The sequence below is a fragment of the Gymnogyps californianus genome, chromosome 12 (genome assembly GCF_018139145.2).
Source record: "Gymnogyps californianus isolate 813 chromosome 12, ASM1813914v2, whole genome shotgun sequence".
Classification (NCBI taxonomy): Eukaryota; Metazoa; Chordata; class Aves; order Accipitriformes; family Cathartidae; genus Gymnogyps; species Gymnogyps californianus.
The window spans coordinates 4,200,597-4,214,202 of record NC_059482.1 but is presented as its reverse complement, the minus strand read 5'-3'; the positions used below and the strand labels follow the sequence as shown (position 1 = coordinate 4,214,202).

Genomic DNA, 13,606 nt, shown 5'->3' with positions numbered 1-13,606 from the left:
AGGAACAAAAAGATTTATTTCCTCACACCATTCTGATTCTGCGTTGTTGAAGTGAGTTGCCTAACTTGTGCTGCAATAATAAAAGAGAGTAAGATTTTTGCAGAGGAACACAGAGATTCTACAGATTCTTGCTTTGCTTAGAAAGAAGTTTGAAACCTTCTTTATCTATTTTTGTAGGAGAAAGTGGGCCAGAAATGCTGCTTCCTATTTGGTCTCCAACGCAATCTCATTGCTAAGTTTCTGACCCATTTCATTTTTCAGTCACCACATTTATGGTAAGTAAAATACTTTCTGATTGTTGTATTGCTTGTGTTGAATTTTGCAGTACCTTCCCACCCCCATTTATATCCCTAAAACACTGTACATGTACGCCCACATGGTTTTATTCATAGCTGATATGCAGCCTATGTACTGGATTGGAATATTGCTATCAGCAGTGATTTAAGACGTGATATAAAGGATACCATTCTGTCCAGTTTTAACACCATGGGGAATTTGGTTGCAGTCTGACCCTGTACTGCAACAAGAAATCACATTCACAAAGGTGCTACTATTGAAATGGGTCTGTCTGTCTCTTTTAGACTGAGGTCAGAGAATGACTTCCCTTAGCAAAGAAAGAGCTGAAAAAAGGGAAGCACACCGTGAAGGAGACTGGCTGTGATAAACTGAAGGACTATGTCTTCATTTGCTTAATTATGTAACTTGTAAAGTGCCTCCCCTAAGCCTAAGCAAAATATCTTTACTGTCTGAGACGTCTCTTCATCCCCAGTGGATTACCAAGTGTTATACTTACACATCCAGAAATCAGCCAGCACAGGCTGGAATACAGTTCACTGCTGGGTTGGGAAGTGGCACTGAAATGACCAAGGAGTTTAGGACAGGAAATGAATCATGCCATTATGCCCAATTTCAACTTCACAGGAATTTTGGGAGGCAGATTGTCGATACCCAATCTACAACTGGGTCATTGGGCTATCAAGCCTGGAGTTGAAAAGCACCCTGGATCCTGCCATCTGTTAAGGCCTATCAGTGGCACTTACTGCCACGCTATCTGAGCATCTAATGCCTACAAGGAGTAAGGATCTCAGCTGTACTTCTCAGCCAGAACCTGATTCTTCCCTTAAGACTGTGCTGAAGCATGGCTTCATTACAGAGGGTAGAGTGCCATCTACTGAATCAGGCTGACAACGTGTTTTTGTACCTTCCTCAGAAATGTGAAATGATCTTGTACGTTTATCGATTTATCCTAGTGCTCTCTGCTGACTGTTCATTTAAGATAGCACTCTCCGCTCCTTCAGTTCGATCTGAGTCCTCCTATATGTTCTGTCTAGAGCTGAATACACTAACGATAAATAATGGACAATAACTTAGCGTCAGTAGTACAGAATAGTCACACAAGCAATTTTGAAATCACATTATTCCAACCACTTTCCTATATGTTTTTATGTCATTTTGAAGATTATTTGACAGGTTTCATAGAAAATGTCTAATCTTTATCTAAATCATATGTATTTCCATCAGCTTTTAGGCTCTTTTGCAGTTGTATAGCTCTGGAACTCTTAGCTGTCTGTGAACGATTATTGTATATGCCACTTACTCGAAAGCTTCTCAGTTGTACTGACAAACATACACAGAACACGGCTGTTCTGAGAGAGGAAGGGAATATGGAATCTACTGAGTGGGCCAGGATCCTACGGTAAATGGAGATTGATTCTTAACTCAAACAAATACTGAGGTTTTCTATAGCTAATGAATTAAATAGTACTGTCCTGGGTGTTTTTAAAGGCTATACACACCTGTCATCTAAAGGGGAAAATGGATGAGGTTTCCTCTTGTCATGTAACTTGGGAGGTTTGCTATCCCACGGGCTCTAGGTTTGACAGTTGTAAATGCTTTAGCGCTGCTTCACTCCTTCCCTTCAGGCAATAAATCTGTTCCTGCTCTTTGAAACAGGAAAAATCAAGGGATTGTTCTTGCTGTCATCATGAGGCTCTGACTCCGGTGTAACAACTGCAGATTTGTAGGTTGTTGAACTATCTTGCTAAAGGCTGTGGAGACAAGGAAGTTTGGCTCTGAACCTTACCAAAATTCAGGGGCGAGTTTCTGTCTGGCCTATGTGTCTGCTCACTGATGTGATCTCTTCAGAAGCTAATCAGTTCCAACAACTATACCTGAAAAGTGGTAAAATCAAAGCAATGGCTAAAGTAGAAGATTTATGTATTTTCCACGCAAGCCAGCTTACATGGACTCTCAAAAACCTGGACTAATTTCACACTGAAGCAAAACTCCAGCTGTAATAAGCTCCTGTAACAGAAATGTAGCACCAGTCTTTCTGCTCAGAAAAACATATTTCTGCTGCTGAACCTATGGAAGTATTTGCTCTGTTAGCAAGATTTTTGCCACTCAGTTGACAATTCAGTTCTATGCACTAGAGAACACTGGGAATCTAATCAGTTAACCTTACCATAAGACTAGGATTTAACAAACGGTCATTGTAACAAGTAAGATGGGCTGATGTTTAAATAGCAATAGATATTTGGGTGAAGATTAGAGGATTTTTAGTCATGGATCCAAATTCCTCAGTTAAATAAAAATACTAGTGACATTTGTGCAATAATTCTGAGGAATTATACTGTGTGTATTTAGTCTGTGATAAAGCTTAACCTGTAGGATCTCCTCCTACAGAAGTACAGACCTGTTTATCATAAAAAAGTTGACCTGCTTGACCTCTTCTCGCTGTTTCTCGTCTTCCAGCTTGGCATGCATCATCCAAAGCCCAAAGAATTACAGGTTAAGCATCATCCTTGAGGCTGGTCCAAGATGATGGTCAAGTGGAAGTGTTCCAGAATCACAAAACCTCACTGAAATTTCTATCACTAAGCATCTGTAAGAACAGTTGAACTAAATCTCTCAGACTTCATAGCATAGTTGTGCTTTGGAGCAGACTGAGAGATAGCTGACTTCTCAAGGTACTTGCTAGTTTTTTCTATGATTCTAAAGGCAGAATCATAGAAAACAGAGCCAGAAAAACCTTGATATGGTGTAATTGTGGTTAGCAGTTCCAGTTTCCCATTTAACAGAAACAGACGGTTTTCTCAAGTAGACTTGCGTTGCGTGGCACATAGCCTTTCCCATCTTTAAAGAAAATTTCCAATAATTGTGTATTTATGCTATGCTGTGAATGTGTGTTCACCCATCACCTTGGAGTTGGAGATACTGTTCGCAGTACCCTGAGGTGAAGCATATATCATCTGTGTCCTTGCAGTGAGGGCATGCGCCCTCAACCCTTTCTCCCTCTGAGAGTTGAAACTCCCTGTTTATCTCCAAATAACATTTTTTCTACTCAGACTCAGTTAATACATGCTAACCTTAGTGTAAACATTTTTTCATAGATAAATTCCCTCAGGAAAACTTTCTGCTTGATTTTTGTGGAGTTACTTAGCTGTAATCATGCAGAATTCTCAGGGTTTCAAGCCGTGTGCCTCCTGCAGAGGTGTTCTGCCTGCTAATGATAGGCACTCAAGCTGTTCATTTTGTTTAGGCAAGGGCACTTGAAGGACAACTCTCTACTTTTACCATCCCTTCCTATCTTGTACAAGAGAAACTGCAGAACTTTTGCAAAGTGTCACAGTCCCTTTGCTTAGTAAACCTTCCTTGGAAAATATATGGGTGTTGCTATCAAGAATGAGCCACTTGTTTCTGTGGTTTTTAAGAGGCTGCTATAGGGAGAGATTTCCATCCTTCTCTGAGACAAGCTGTAAAACAGTAAGAAAAAGACTAACTGATACCAAAAATGAAAGCTTTCTGTCCTCAGAATGAAGATTCACTACACAAACACCAGACAGATCTTTAAGAGTGAATTTGGAGTATGCAGTGAAAATAACTGTTCACTTAGTTCTAGGCAAAGCTGTCTCCTTCAAGTTATCTGCTCCTTTTTATAGGAATCAGGCTTGTTTAGCGGGGGTTTTGAGACAGCCCTGTTGCAGACATAGAAAAGGTTGCTACAGTCTTTGCTGTGCCACTATGAAGCATTGCACTACACTTCTGCCTTCTCCAAGACAGGCACCAGCCTTGTAAATCCCAGTTCCAGTGCAGGTCGCTCTGCTACCTGAAATGGCAGCTGCCCTGTGGGTAACTGGCACTGAATCATATCTACACGTTCATTTGAAGGGGCAAAGACTTGCATCTATGCCAACTGGTTTTTGAGACATGGATACAGGTGCTCTACACTGCCCGCATCTCCCTGTGCCTTTCAAGCAATCATCTGCAATATCCCTCCTTTCTTGGAGGAATTCGGGGAGAATGTGAACAGTTGCCCCCTGTGCCTTCTGCAAAGAGCGCAAGTACGTGTTCTATCCTTTTGCTAGACAAGTAGTTCGTCTGAGATGCTTGGGAATGCATATTCCAATAGTGGACTATATTTATACACAATATGTCTTGAACAAGAAAAAGTAATGAATCACTTTACCGGCTGTATGCATGCAATTAATAAAGCATTAATAATACAGGAGATGGTAGCCTGCTGGCTAAATTCCTATAAATAAGCTTCTCCTCAAATTTCACTCATTTCTTTGCCAATGTTCAGAATACAAAATAATTTATCCTGCAACAGCGATTCTGTCTCCTTGTTTACCTAGCGTGTTGTTTCCTTTAGTAGTGAATGAATGGAACTCGGGGCCGTGTTAGAGGCTTCAAAACATGCGATGTGCTTCAGTGATCCAAAGCCCCTAATATCTTCTCGTTGCAGGGTTGTACACAGTGAAACAAAATCAGCGCAAAGAATAGAGGAAAGTTTGCAGAAATTGGAGGTGCAGGTAATACAAAGAGGAAAACAAGTAAATAGTCTCTGGCACCTTCAGACTCAGCTATCTGGATCCTAAGATTTCTGTAGCACGGTACGTGGCGACTGCTTGCTCTCCCTGCCCAGAGACACAGGCTGTTTGTCTGTGTAACTGTTCAGTTTGAAGAGATTTAGTTGATGCCTGATAATTTTAGCATTCATGGCAGGAGTGACTGCACCTATATACTCCCTGTAGAGCTCTACATTCACCTGTTACTGATGTTAAATAATCATTCTTTCCAGGTATAAAACATGGGGTTCCAGCGGGGAAAATTTGCAGGAAAAGCCAGCGAGGTGAGTACATTTGGGTATTAAACATGGCTGAGAGAGATTTCAAATTCTAATCATGACTTTTCCTGAAGTATTTGTTCTGCCCTATCAGCTAATACAGCAATGGTGCATGCATTAACATCCTGAAATTGAAACAGAGATCAAGGGTATAGGGTATAAATTGGTTTTAGAGCATAACGTTAAATAATCAAACCATGCTGGAGCAGCGTCTGTGACAAAATGACTTACATTTTTGGTGCTGCTTTTTAAATGTGATTATGCATTTTAATTGTTTAGTCTATGGAGTAGTTTCAAAGATGTTTTAAAATAACTTACGGCATGAAAAGCCTCCTGATTTTTAAATATGCTTCAGGTTCAATAAATTTGTTTTTAATTTTGTGTGATGTGTGAAACAGTGATTTTGTTCAGTGCTTTCGGGGGGGTGGAGCAGGATTTCCTAAAACACTCTGGAGCAACGAGGCTACAAATGTGTGAAGACGGTAGAAATTTCCATTCTGTTTGTTGTCTTGTATCACTGGAAGAACACAGAGCTCCTATAAATTTCGCAGTGTTTGGAAGAACAGGACACTTCTGCTGGTCCGAGCCTTAGAAGGAATAGCACTGGGACATAAAGGGCCTCCAAATAAAGATGCAAAGGTGACTGGTTTGTCTTGCTCCACTCCTTCAGCCATTCATCTCGTTGTTATCTCCATGAAGCAGAACCCTATCCCCAGTTCCAGGTGGCCCAACCGAATGCAGAACAATTACAAACCTCAGTGAATGTGCTTCAGCAGTGTCCATATCCCCTCCCATGAACATGAGGCAGGAGCGGGTTAATCTGGAAACATCTCACAAGCTCAATAATGTGTGAAAACTGAGATTTAAATCTGCACTTTATTTGTTTTTGCTCCTTGCTAATCAGAGAGCAGAAAATCATAATTTATAGTGCCAATTGTCAGTATTTATAACCAAATCCTTGCTTGAAACATTGGAAAGATGATACAAAAAAAAAGGGGGGCAAGTGGTGTCATTCTGCTAAATATTGTTTACTGATGCCTGTTGTTTTAGAAATGCTCAAAATGGAATTTAAACAAGAGTTTTATTGTGCAAGCAACAGACCTTTCTTTCAAGGGCTTCAGTTTACTACATTTCTTGCTAATGAGTGGCACTAATAATCTAACTCATCAATCAACTTGAATCCCAAAGAGTGTCTTCAGTGGGGAGGTAGGGGGGGAGGCCTTGATCATGTCTGGGATCTCTGTGAAGCAATTAAAACTTCATGGTCATATTCAATTCCACAGTTCCTCAGTAGTAAAGTCTTAAGCTGCTGTCTTGATTTTTATTTAAAAGTGGTTCTGGCTTGAAAGAAAAACAATGTTAGTGTGAAGACGTTGTATAAAAATAAAATTAAGAACATTTAAAACCAGATTATCAAAGGTACCCGAATCGTCTCCTCCACTGCCACCTGCAGCACTCAAAGAATTGAAGAGCTCTTGCTTATGGATTCTGCACTGGTTCTGAATATATTTTTTATTAAAATGTTTAGTTAAAAAGGTGAGAATTGGGGCTACTCATGAAGGGGAGCACAATTCTGTACCTTCTTATACGACAGGGTAATACTAATAATTTGGAAAAATTATGGACTTGCAAAGAATTTCCAGAGCAGTGAATCCTGTTCAAGGATCTACAGTTAATTGCCTTTTAAGATGCACCCAATTCTCAGTTGCATGGTCCGCTTGTCGAATTTATTAAAATGACACATCTATTTGTAACCCTCTGATAAGAACCTGATTAAATTTTTTGCCTGACTTGTTGGAGATCCCAGTGATGTCCCTTCTAATAAATGTCGATTGCATTTGTCATTAATTTTAACATTTGCAGTCCCATTAATTTTTTAAGAAGATTTGGTCTGATTTATAATATGGTTTGTGTGTCAATAGCAGGAGGGCTGGCTTCACTGAAAAAAGTGTACGGTTTGGGGTTGATTTTTCCCACCTTATATCACATTAACATTCATTAACAATCACTCTTCCAGTTGTTGGAACTAGGTATTTTTTTAAAAGATAATAACGTGACTGATGTCCTATACTTGTATTTCTCAGCACAAATTTAGGCAAGCAAGCACTCAGGTTGTTTTATCTTTACTGACCAGTCATTTGCATTAAAAATTTACTGCTCTGTAGAGCCAGGAAGAAATTCACATACTTTTTCCTAAAAGATGTGGTGATGAGCCTTGAAGGGTCTTCTTTCTGGTACTTCACGAGTGAACAAAATCCTTGCAGAATCACTCTGTTGCAAAGATCATTGACATTTGCACTTTTGAGCCTTAGATATTTAACTATTGCAGTGCTCTTTGGTTTTTTCTTATTGCCTTCTAGCTCTAAAGAATACTTTTTAGAGTGAAGATGTTTTGAAGAGAGTATTTGGCCGAGGTTCAGCCTCTTATAGTCTAACTGAATTGGGTACCTGTTGTATGATACAAAACTTCTCTTGTTTTATAGCAGTCGGCAAACTAAACGAATTGCTGTTCTGCTGTTGAGCCACCTCTTGGGAAGCTAACAAACGCTCCTTCGTTATTGCCACTGGGACGTGTCATATGTCAGAGCTTAGACCGTGGTGGACACTTCATCACACGCAGTTTTCACACATGGGGTCTTAAATGCCTAGAAACTAGCAGCTAGCCTCATGTCTTAAAGTTTGTCTCTTTTTCCTCTGTGTCATCAGTTGCTTTAATTTTCTCAAACTGCACAATGTCTGTCCTGGATATCCTTGGCCTCCTGACTTCTCAAAGTGCATGTAAAAATAAACGAATAAACAAAAACTTCCTGGAAACTTTCCTGTGTTGCTCCTAAGGAGCTGATATTTCTATGCCAGTGGATAGAGAACAGCGGAATTCAGTGATTTCTTCCAGTGTGGTGGTGCAGGTTAAAATGCAAAAAGCTTCCCTAGTATGCTTTAAAGAGACAGGGATCTGGTCTTCAAAACCAAACACGTCCACAACAGAAATAAGTGAAATATTTATTAGAGCTGTGTGGGAATCAAGATCTTTCATCCGTTGGGAAATTTATATTCTTAGAGAAGGAGAAATTGGACTGAGGAGGAATGCTATACGTAAAAACGGATGTGCCCTGCTGGTGAATTACTTTGAACACGAGCAACTGGAAATGTCAGCTGGCAGAATACCAGGCGGGTCTTTGTCAGAAATCCACCTAGCCTGAGCTGAGGATATTCCTACGTGCCCATGAGATGGCACTTGGACAAACACTTCTCCACTTGACACCTACATATAACAGAACGCTATGCTGCATCAAAATTTGGGATACCTTTTGCTGAAGATGAGCAGACTATGCAGCACGTGTTTTTTTTTCTGATCTAAACTCTTAAGGGAATTCAGATGTGAAGGAGCAGATCCTTATTTTGCAAGTACACCTGCCTGCCTACCTGTTTTGGGAGACAGGCAAGTGCTACCTAGTCTGTCTCAAGTGTTTTTTGCAGGTGGCTTAAGAAAGATTTAAATCTAAGGCCTGGCTGAGCCACTGATCTGCTGTGAAGCCTTAAGTAATTTTTCTCATCTCTTTTGCCTCCACTTTCTGGGCAGCCCTTTGCCTGTTTTCTCCATTTTGCCCATAAGAGGATGGATTATTTTGCTATATTTTCCATATCTGTACGGGGGCTTGCACAAAAGGGTCACGGGTCTTCCATCCAGACCTGTCATATGAACACCTATGAATCTGAGACTTGAGAAACACTGAACTCCATCACTTCTCCAGTTGCTATTTCAGACAGGATTTAATCTCTTGAGCAAGGATTGTATATTCTACAGCTTTGTAAACTGAAGAAATTTTTACATAGGTATCTAACTACAAGAGCTTCATAAATAAAAAATGTCAGGTCTGTAGCAAAACGACATAAAAGAGCACTTTCTATTAATACACGTGCATTTTTCAGAGAGACAATTCCTGTTTATCCTTTGTTATCTCAGAGTGCTTATAAGATGTAAAGTCTCTATTCCCATGCTTAATTTTCCTAATGACCTAATTTCATTAACTCTACATCAGAGTCAGAAAAAAAAATCTCAGCGAAAATCAGGTCTTTTTAAAACACAGTAAGGCTTAAAGCTCAGGAAGGGGTTTTTGTAGCCTATTAATTTTCTTAGTTGTAAACAAAGCCTCAGTGTCTTGTGCAATAACCACATTTCAAAACAGCATGTGGCTCATTAAAGTCCTAACATGGAATTATTTAATGAAGCTCTTCACTTTTCCTCAAGATTATAACTAAGATGTCCTAACATCTGAACTTTTACATTAAAGGTAACCAAATAATTAATCTGAGTAGTGTTCCTTCTATTAGTGAGAGTGTGCCCACTAGAAGGCACTATCTGCTAGAAAGTTATAATCTTGAGGAAAAGTGAAGAGCTTCATTAAATACCTCCAGAAAAACTGCAGACTCAGGCGTAATTTTAGAGAGAGGATGGACAGTGTCTCTGGCCTTGGTTACAGGTGTTTCACAGCAAAACCTTACGGAATCAAAATTATTTTCTTTTTGAAGGCACAGTGTCAAATGTATTTACAATATGAAGGAATGAATTTCATGAGCTTTCAAGTTTGGAGGAAGAACCACTGAGTGAGTTCAGCACTCCCCTGGGGCTTGGAAGACAGGCGGGTTAGGTCTCTTACTGATTTCCATAGTAATCTCAGGCAAACCAACTCCCCGTGCCTCACTCACCTACGGAAAGGAACCAACGGTGCTTTATTGGGAGTGTTGAGACAAGAAGTCTAGAGGAGGCCAGATGACAGATAACAAGAATTTGCAGAAATGTTCCCTGTCTCCCCTGCCAACAACAGATTGCGAGAATTGCAAGACAAAGTCCAAGTAATTTCTCATGAGCTCCGTCCCAAAGCAGGTCGCAGTGCAGGCAATGGTACTCGCCAGGCACCTGGGGGACCTGGATTCAACTCGGGGAAAGGAGGGCTTCGAAATTACCTCTTGCAGACCGCGAGTGTTGTAGGTTAGTGTGTCTCTCTGGCCTATAACCAGCTTCACTTAGTGCATGGACCAGATGGTATTAGTCGAAGAGCTATCTGTGTGCAGTCTTATTTACCATACATTGTCTTTAGGGCAGAGATTAAATGAAAAATCCTCTTAAGGATACCATAATTCTGGATCACTTATCAGTGGGCCTAAGTGTTTCAAAACATGGATTTATTGTAACACTGTTCCTCTGCAGTGAGAGAGTATCATTCCTGCTATAAAGACAGAAATTAAGACACCAGAAGAGACAGGACAGGAGTTTCAAATTTATTTCTGTTGCCCAGTGTAAAACACATAAGCCACACAGCTCCTGAGATCTTCAGCTTGTTTCTGGGGTCTTAATCTGGCATTCAGAAAACAATACCGCTATTAATAATCGGCTATAAAAACTGTGGTTGAAGACTTGCATGGTGTCACTCATAATTCCTGTCACAGAAAAAAACTGATTCTATTTGCTGTTCCTAATATAGATCTTTTGTGAAAGTGCGCCTATGCTCTGTAGTTACCTGGAGACAGTTTGGAAACAATGGCTTTTTCCTCAGTAACAGCTGAAATGGAGCTCTGAGAGTCAGAGAGGAAGAGAAGCAGGGGTTGAAGAGGATGGTGGTAATGGAAATCTGGAGTAGAAGTGGTGAGAGGCGAGAGCAGAGACAATGGAGAGCTTGAGGAACTTAGACAGGAGCAGGGGGGGTTCTGTCTTCTCCATCCTTAGCTGTTCCTCCTTTTCGCCATAAATGCAGGACCCGTAGACTCTCTACTTGTTCTGTGTAATTCCATACCTCGTGCTCACTTACGAAAAGTAGCTTTGCTGTCCCCTTACTTGCTGCTTGGGCTAGGACGGGAAAGAATGAAGGAAGCGGCAAGTTCAAGAGAGTGCATTTTCCATCTCTCTCACCTCCTCCTAGATGGCACCTATTATACCAGAACCCCCTCCCCTCCTGCAGGTAGGCAGGAGGCAGACGGGAGCAGACACCCATGCTCACTCACACAGGCAGAGCAGCCAGTTTGGGTCTGCTGTGCCCATGAATTACAGCAGGTCTGCTCAAAGTTACAGCAGCTTTGAATTGCAAACTGGAAAACGCAGCATCCACCATGCCTGCTTGTACAAGGAAATCAGAGTAGGGTGCATTTAATCTGTAACTGTTTGTGAAAATAAACTGTAGGAGGTAAATACGTCAATGATAAAATCCAAGTCTATGTTACCATGATGACAAGTAGCAGAAAATTTCTCTTAAAAGTAGAAAGTGCTTATATAGCCTTTAGCATAAATAAAAAATGCAAGCTGCAGTCTCCAACGACAGTCCTAAACAGAACACAGCACGTAGTTTGATTTAAATGAATATATGGAACAGTTTTCTTCATATGCTAATAAGGAAGACAGTCCCTATTCAAGAGTTTGATCCTTTTCTTTGCGAGTGAGGCAGCCCAGCGGAAGGGACAAATATTTGTCAGATAAGATGTGAATCAGCATATTCAGGAAAAAAAAAACCCAACACTATTATTTTGTAAAATGTTATCAAATCCATATAAAGTAACACTTAAGAACAGTCATCTTCTGCTTTGCTTTGTCTATTAAACTAACTGCACTTCAAGAAAATGTGGCCAAAAGGGATTGTACTTTGGCTTGCATGTGCTGTTTATACATAGAAGCTCTATTGCTGGTTCTGAGTAAGAATAAAACATGTTTCTCAAAAATATGCAGTATTTAAAGAGCTACAAGTAATACCTTCCTGTCTGAAAGGCTTGTTTTGAATTGAATTGTTACTGTTCAAAATCAATTAAGTGTTAAATTTATGAGGGAAAACTATCCCTACTGAAAAGTGATTAGAATCTTTCCAATGACTTGAAGAATCTAGCTGCTTCTTAAAGCTGAAATAATTTTCCAGTAAGTTATTCTGACACAAGAAACTTCAGGAAAGCAGGTCTGCTACTGCTGTATATCGGATAGCGCAAGCAAATTCCAGAATGACCACTTCTCCCCCAGGAAGAAGGCGGCCAGATGAGAATTTATAGTTGTATAAACATCATACAAAATGATCCTGCACTTTAATATACTTTCCTATGAATTTCGTCTATATTGCAATTACCTACTAAAATCCAGATCTGACAGGGCATGAATCATGCTCACCCTTTTATTATACAGAACACACCTATATTCTAGACTATATTCTATAGCAGCGGCTGTGCTAAAGTCTTTCTATAACTTATAACTAAATACAATCTCACTTATAATGATATACTTACGCTAGATTTTGCTTTAATATACATGACCTGACTATTTGTTACCACATAATAGTTTATTAGAATTTTTAAATGACATTACAAAGAGCCTAAGGCTAGTATTACAAGGTATATCGATACATTTCCTATGTTCACAAAATTCCCCTATTATTAGAAGCTTTTATTACAATTTCCCCTCAGTTTTGAAAAATGACCTGTCATGTTGCCTTCATAATACACAGGTGCTAATTTGGTGGCATTCAAAGAGCAGCCTTAAGTGTGGTCCACATGTAACTGCTGACTGCTACTAGTGCTTTCTTAAATTTGTATTTCAAGCTGGAGGAGCATTGCAATGATTGTCCGTAATATCTGACATTGGTCATTTTTCTTCACAAGTGACATAGTACAGACTCTTCTAAATACACTTTTCATTGCCAAAGCACTCTAATGTAATCCATTAAACTCCAGGCCCATAAATGTGGATATGATTAGAAAAGTAAACACCTTTCTAAACCAAATATTTTGAAGAGTTCTGGCTAGTTGTTATTCAAAGAGAAGCAAGGCTTTACAATTCTAACCGGCTTCTCTCCTTTTTTGTTACTCAATGTATCATTGCTTTGTTAGCAAACTGTTTTGTACAATGAGCCAGTGATTTAAACTGAAAGACCACATACAGACGCTCCTGCAATCCCATCCCTCTTCTGTCCAGTATCACTATTTTACTCATAATTATTGTTCAAAGGTGATGCTAAATGACACGTCGTCAGCTTCAAACTAGAGTTTTACAGTGTTAAAAAAGCCTAAATCCCATAGTGAGATTTTTCATAGTTAATAGTTCCTCGTCTGTCTAAATACAACAGATTTGAATGGCAGTGGTTGCTCAACTGTGTACAGATGTCTCTAATGTTAAATCTGTATTTCTGGTTTATGTTCTAGGAACGCACAGGTAAGGTAATACCAGGAGTAGGAGATATGATTTTGATGTTCAGTGCCTTATGTCAAAATCACCCTATTACATTTATGAGAAAACAGCACAGAGTCCTCAACTAGTTGAGTGACTGACGCTCAGAGCTAAGATTAAAGCTACGTTTCAATCTTGTGCTTCACTCCACAAAGTTATGTAGGACAAGTTAAGATTTCCATTTAATGGAGGTCACTAGATGTTTAGCTATCAAAAATGAAACATCTAGAAAAAGTAGAAGAGAAAAAAGTGACTTCACAAAAAAATACACCCAGTAGTTGAGA

The 13,606-nt window shown here is 39.7% G+C and overlaps 1 long non-coding RNA gene across 1 annotated transcript; it reads left to right on the top strand.

The window, feature by feature from the left end:
- Nucleotides 1-205: 205 nt before the first annotated feature.
- Nucleotides 206-5,326, top strand: LOC127021277 (uncharacterized). The gene is made up of 3 exons (XR_007767190.1): nucleotides 206-275; nucleotides 4,748-4,895; nucleotides 5,084-5,326. It is a non-coding gene; the product is annotated as an uncharacterized LOC127021277 (long non-coding RNA).
- The last annotated feature ends 8,280 nt before the right edge of the window (nucleotides 5,327-13,606 follow it).